This window comes from Daktulosphaira vitifoliae, unplaced genomic scaffold (assembly GCF_025091365.1).
Source record: "Daktulosphaira vitifoliae isolate Bord-2020 unplaced genomic scaffold, ASM2509136v1 Scaffold_1, whole genome shotgun sequence".
NCBI classification, from domain to species: Eukaryota; Metazoa; Arthropoda; class Insecta; order Hemiptera; family Phylloxeridae; genus Daktulosphaira; species Daktulosphaira vitifoliae.
Genome location: NW_026099572.1, coordinates 7,171,897 through 7,178,786, shown reverse-complemented (window position 1 = coordinate 7,178,786; position 6,890 = coordinate 7,171,897). Strand labels below are relative to the sequence as shown.

The 6,890-nt window shown below is 35.6% G+C and overlaps 1 protein-coding gene across 1 annotated transcript in view; it reads left to right on the top strand.

The window, feature by feature from the left end:
• Positions 1-5,565, top strand: part of LOC126908413 (toll-like receptor 6) — an 11,819-nt gene extending 6,254 nt beyond the window's left edge. The window contains exon 2 of the mRNA XM_050690870.1: positions 4,873-5,565. The gene's annotated coding sequence lies outside the window, so the exon portion shown is untranslated. The remainder of the gene's footprint in view (positions 1-4,872) is intronic.
• Positions 5,566-6,890: the final 1,325 nt, after the last annotated feature.

Here is a 6,890-nt window from a genome sequence, read left to right as displayed (position 1 = left end):
TTTTGTCTAAACGACGTTACCATTTCGTTTTGTACGTCGCCGAGTAGTTTTTCACTTTTAAAAAATCAACTATCGGTAACCGTACACGAACCCAACATCTGCTCGTCAACGTATCAGCTGTCCTGCCGGATTTCTTTGCGTATACCAAACAGTCGCAATAATAAACACGGGGAGCAATTGAATCTCGACACTTCGGTCCGCGTGGGATAATTAACCCTCTGACGTCGGAGTCCTCGAACATACGCCGGTGACATAACGTTTTCTCAGAACAATTGGGCGGCATACGTATGTCACCATAACGGTACAGTTCATAGTCAGCCCCCGTGCAAGACAACGGCGGCTACACGCCCTCGCCCTGCGTTCTTAATTTAATTGCATAGTTAACTTGCGCGTACAATTCGCTAATTACGAAATCGCAATAATATATATGTATATTGTTGTTAAGTCGTAACGAACCGCTCTGTTTTTGCAGTATCAATAGTTTTTACGTTCAGAGTTAATTAAATAAGCGCTGGAGTATAACGTTAATAATTTTGCGCACAGCAGCAATAATATTATCGGTACACTGTTCACCTGATGCTGCTGTGTATATTCGCTAAAATGAACCGGATTACAAAAATAAAATAAAATTCTAATATACGAGGTGTGACAATTAAGTAATGAGACTGACGTTATAAAAGCCGTATATTTAAAAATTATTCAACAACTGTTCTANTAGTTTTTACGTTCAGAGTTAATTAAATAAGCGCTGGAGTATTACGTTAATAATTTTGCGCACAGCAGCAATAATATTATCGGTACACTGTTCACCTGATGCTGTTGTATATATTCGCTAAAATGAACCGGATTACAAAAATAAAATACAATTCTAATATATTAGTATTTTTTTCTAAAGTATATTATTATAATAATACATTGGACAATTTATTACGGCGAATTCGACTGATTTATATTAGTAAAAAAATGAACTTTCGTTGATAATAATAAAATAAAGGTTTATTTGCGCAGATGAATAAAATTAATTTATTACACGGGTACAATCGAATAGCGAACAACAGAAACCCCGCCAACAGTCCAACTTGTGCCGCTTGAATGTGATATATTAATATATTATCACCGACGGGCCAATTTTTAAATTAAATACGAGTTGCTTTTATACGTTTTAACGTTTCGCCGGGTAGGGGAGTCGTAGTATGCAAAAACTGTTTAACCATAGGGTCGTTTAATTGAATCAACAGTAAATGAACACCGTGCTATTATTATTATAATTTTGTCTGCAAAGGATTTAAACCCAAATTTAAAGGAAACCCATACGCCCCAGGCTCTTTCGTCCCTCTTGTTATGTACATCGACCGTCCGTTCAAACGCTAAAGGCGCTCAGGTCTTCAAAATCCTAACCGTTTTAAATCCTGCATTCGAAATGGACCGACCATGCACTTTTCACAGATCTTAGGTTCCCGCGAGTATAAACAGCGAAAAAATTGTGTTTGGCCAACCGAAAAATAACGTGTGTGCAATCAATATTTTTATGGAATAGTTTTTTAAAAGTTTTGGTCTTATAAAAAGTTCTTAAAAGTTTGTCAATAATAAAAAAAAAAAATGTTAATTTTTAAGACTGAGTAAAAAAATAAAAAACACCGCGGTGTAGCCTGAATAATTATCCCATCGTAGATCATTGATAATAGTGTTGTATCATTCATAATGACATAGTATGCGGTTGGCCCGCGGTAGCTCATTAAAAGTGTAATAAAATCTCGTCTTTTAGTTACAAGACATGTCTTTGGTTTTTTCTTTATCCGGTCAACCATGTCCATTAGTTATTTTTCCGGTTTAATCATATTTTTATTGGGTCAAACCGACGAAGATAATGATGTCGTCGTTTTATAGATCCGGTTGCCGTCTATAATATTATTTTGCTCATTACAATATATCTTTTTCTCCCGGATTCGTAATGTTATCGGTTTAGACAAATGTTCGCCTGACGATTGTGATGTTTTTTGTTTACTTATTGATTTATTACGCATCGCACAGCAATTTTTTATCAAGCACTATGTCCGTTATGATAACGTGATATTGTTGGGCGGCACCAGAATAATTAGTGGACGGTGTTTTTCGGAGAGTATGTTTCAACGGGAATTTCGCGTTGCCGTATCCGGTGGGAAACTGTAACAATAACAATAATAATAATATAATAGAAATAATTCCTTGGGGTGAGCATTATTAAAACTTATTGTAAAAGTAAGGGACGAGGCACAGTAAAAAGAACGTATTATGTAGAATACACACGCCGCGTGTAATATTGATCCGAATTTCGGTCTTTGTGCGCTCTACTCGGGGACATTAAATCTACTGGAAACTCGTACATTGTTACACGCGTTCAGTACGCACCTACGGCATATACTCCAAGGTATTGTTATTACATTATGCCATTGTCGTTATTCATTCTTATTACCGTCTGTAATTACCGTCAATAACTGCGCACAACAGAAGATGGGTCAAAGAATGCACTTTGATTTTCGTACGGACCCAAGTGCAATAGTTCCAATGGCCCGGCGAACGGCGTGTGTCGGAACGCGATAACAATATTTTTTTCGTACCTTCCGATCGGCGACTCGGCGCACCGATAAAACGCTGTTTAAATTATAATTAGAAGCTTTTTTTTTAATTTTCGTCGATAAAACATCTCGAACGGCTCCAGGATAAACGTCCGTTAATAATAATAACAGAGGAACATTCGCAGCGGCAGCCTTTTGCGCGCGCACACGTTCCAGATCTCACGTGTCAGATAACGCAGATTGTTTCCCGTTGTTTTGCGTTGACCGAACCAAGACGATTATATCAGACCCGCAGCGACGATGACCGCGAGGTGCGCCGTGCACAGCACGTACAGCAAACATGGTTGATGTTTACCTCGGTCGACAACCAATGTAACACTATTAAATCGATCACGGACACTTCAAAGTCCGTTTTTACCGCCGTATTCGAATTAGGTTTACTGCCCAGACTTGGTTCCGTAGCCGTTGCCAGTTATTAATTTCTGCACTGATGATGTTGTAAAGCTACTTTGTCGTGTGCGCAAATGAATTATTACGATTTGTCGGAAGTTTTCGTTCGAAGGCAATGCGCCTGATATTAATACTGCGCTCACTTAAAATGTGCCAAAGCTTAACATGTATTCCACGGCGACAAACATTATTTATAAAGGTTTCCATTGGCTTTCAATTTAAACGTTACTAACAGTTGTGTTCAACGAGCAGTACCCGCACCGTACACTGATCGACTAGAGGATTCATAGACAAATAATAACATTGCCGTGACGTTTGCTGTGATCGTCGTCGGCGTGCGAGTCGGCTAATTCACTTTAACCGACCGGTGTATAGCTAGAGGAATATTTCACCGTTTGTAAAGACAAAAGGAAAATAGCAGGTGGTGACCCTATCCCAAATAATAGACTGCCATCCCGCTGATTTTCTTGCATTTCCTTTGGAAAATGACTTTTCCTCGCTTTACGACGAAATTCGAGAACATTATACCGACGACTGAACAATATCCTTTATAAATTCTCACCGACACTACCCTATCCCATCAACACCGTACGGACAACTCAAAGACAAGCCAAATTAATTATTATTATTGCCGAAATACCCGGTATAAGTTTTTAATGAAATACCTGTCTCGGAATACTTCAAGTGCTGGGTTGCGTTCATATAGGGGTATTTATTAAAATTAATTAAACAGTTTTTTCCAACGCTCAAGCAATTTCATTGGTCTGACACCATTCCGAAGCTCTATCTGTTTTTTAATAGTGTGCACTCTATTCTACCGGCGTTCCATATCGACAAGTAAAACGCTCGTTGCGTGCCAACTCTCAAAATACTTAAAACGGCCGGCGTTATCTCTCTCTCGATCTTTGGTCGCGCAACATTTCTCGCCGATTTCTACACAGTTCGTAATTATTGTCAACATTTTGAAGGGTCCGCCGTCACGGTTTTTCGTTCGAAATCTTATCTTATTAACAATTCTGTAGACCCACTTATCGGGGTGCTTAACTCGGTAAATCGTATTTGCATAACTGAACACTTGTCGGACAATGAGACATCTGTGCCCCATTTACTCTCGTGGCCTGTCGAGTGCCCGGCCACCATGCGCGGTCAGGACAAAAAGCAGTTTGCATTTGATGATGGACCTTTCAAAATTACCATAAAAGCTAGTGTAATTTTTTAGTCCTTGGAAAATTTCGTTAGCGCCCCGCCGTAATTCGATTCTTTCATTTTTATTCCGCTAATGTATTCTTAGCACGTTTTTGAAACGAACAAACTTGATTTGATTTAAACGAAAAGCTCTCTGCAGTACGTCATCGTTAAATAAAAAAACTCAATATAATACACAGCACTCGGACTCATTATCGCGCTAACGAGGGTGCTTCGCACGAATGTTACGACATCAAAGGATATAACAGAACTCTAATATTACACATGCATCGTATTATAATTATTATTAGTATACCGACTCGCATTATATTCTTATGAGATATCGTCTTCAGTGTTCTTATGTGCAATATCGTGGCATTGGATGTAGTTATTAAGACCGTTGTTGCAGTATACAGTTTTGCTTTAATAAATAATAACTATTAGGCCTAACGTTTTTAATGATCAATAAAAATCTATATATTATCGGATGACATAAAACGAAATTACTGTGATATAATTTACATAAAACTACAATAGAGTGTATGTACGAATAACATTAATGCAAAGCTCGACAAAATAGAATTATTACATTCTGATCCTTCTGTGAAATATTGTTTACTTAATCGAAACATGGTTTTATTTGTTTTATACTAATAAATATTTATTGTTTTGTTTGTTTTAGTGTTGTGACCAGGACGGCGGAACGCTCAAAACCAACAATTCGATCTTCAACGAGATCGTTCTAAACCATCGACACACGTTTCCTAATGTTGCAATGTGCTTACTACTTAACCACTTTACTTTTTGACCGATTTTCATTTTTTTTTTGTTCAATTGTGAATTTTACACATTAATCTCCAAGACTGTATCACACGAAAAATACTCGAACTTTAATCATAACTTTCCGCTGGCCGCCTCGCAGGTATTTGATAATAACACCATCCAGCTAAAAGTCCGGCGAACCGTCAAAACCACTCTTTCATAATAAATATAATATATAATGTAATAAACCACGTTCATTAATCACTCACACGCTCATCCACTCTCTTCGTCAGTGTTTTCCAAGCAGAGTTTGTCTGCGTTGGCGTCGTGTCGGCACAATAGAGCTCTGTGCCGAAACACTAACGTCTACTATTCTTCGATGATTTTTGTCACCCCGAATACTAAATCGCAGGCATTAGTAATTTTCTAACGCGCTAGCAAATTACACTTGGGCAACGGCTTTGAAAGCCAAGGAGTTTTGATCAAAAGAGACAATGATGACCAGGCCGCATTGTTCAGCTCGAGACATTCATTATGAACAATACTCTGTCGACTTATAGCGTTAATCTTGCTGACACGATGCGGCGCTTCCTATAAAAATATTTATACGTTAAAAACTNTTCCTATAAAAATATTTATACGTTAAAAACTGAATTGTATTAGTATTAATTATTAATAAATTTAACCATGTGATATCGTAAAATAACCCTCGGCGGATTCACTCCCCCAATTGAACAGCTGCAGACCAAAATACTAAATTTTATACGGTAATAATTATAATTATGTAATTATTATATATCTACTTAGTCGTTAATAATATTATTTGATAGACGGACACGTGCGGTATCAAACACCCACCACCACTCATAACAGAATCATTAATTTATTTTGTTATTATATTTTCCTCACCCTTTGACCGCTATACTTTCACTCGGATTATTATTATATTAATAATATACCGATTTATAATTACAATGTTTATAATTAAAATTGTATTGACGAGTTAACGTAATACTATTTGACATACCACCATATTTTTCTATATTAAAAATTTACTCACCAATCACCTTAATAATATATTCAATTATATATACTCATTGTCATCATTATTTATTACTACACTCGTATTTTCCTGTATATTTTTTATTATTTAAACTTTACACTAAAAACCATGAAATCTAGTCATGTTATAAATACTTCATTTGATATAATATAATAACGATAAAACGTGTAAAAAACAATAGTAATAATGGTTATTATATTATATTCTAAGCTGTGATAATACTTTTAATATTATTATTTTTAATTGTATCGATTTTTGTGTATTTAATTATTTATTTATTTGTGATTATCGGAACATCATATTGTCACATTTTATTATTAATGTAACCAATATTATAAATAACAATACTTATGGACTTGGTCAGATTTTTGTATAGTTTTTTTATTTATTAATTTGTATATTTTGTCGTTATTTATCATACAATATAAAAATAATAATGTTCGTTCTGATGTTTTTTTGTTTTTTTCTTATGCGACTCGTGGTATTAAAATAAAAAATAAAATTTGTAAAAAATGAAGTCAAATACCGACAACAGATACTGCTGACAGTTATTTGCTGCTGTATCCAAATCATATTTCACTTTGAACATTATTTTGGGTTATTTGCATACTGCCGTCAGTAAAGGCCCCAATTGCATCCATTCCCCTCTTTTACAGTAACAGACACTGCTCTAAATGAAACTGAGTTATCAATTATAAATAAGTAATTCATGATCTCGGTTGCTGTCTACGCCAAAGTTTTGACACGTAAAGTGAATATAAAATAATCATTACTGATATCGTTGGTATACATATGAAGAAGCTACAATGTTAGTGTATTCACTCATTTGACATATTTAAATATAATCAAAAACAAACAAATGCAATTTAAGAATG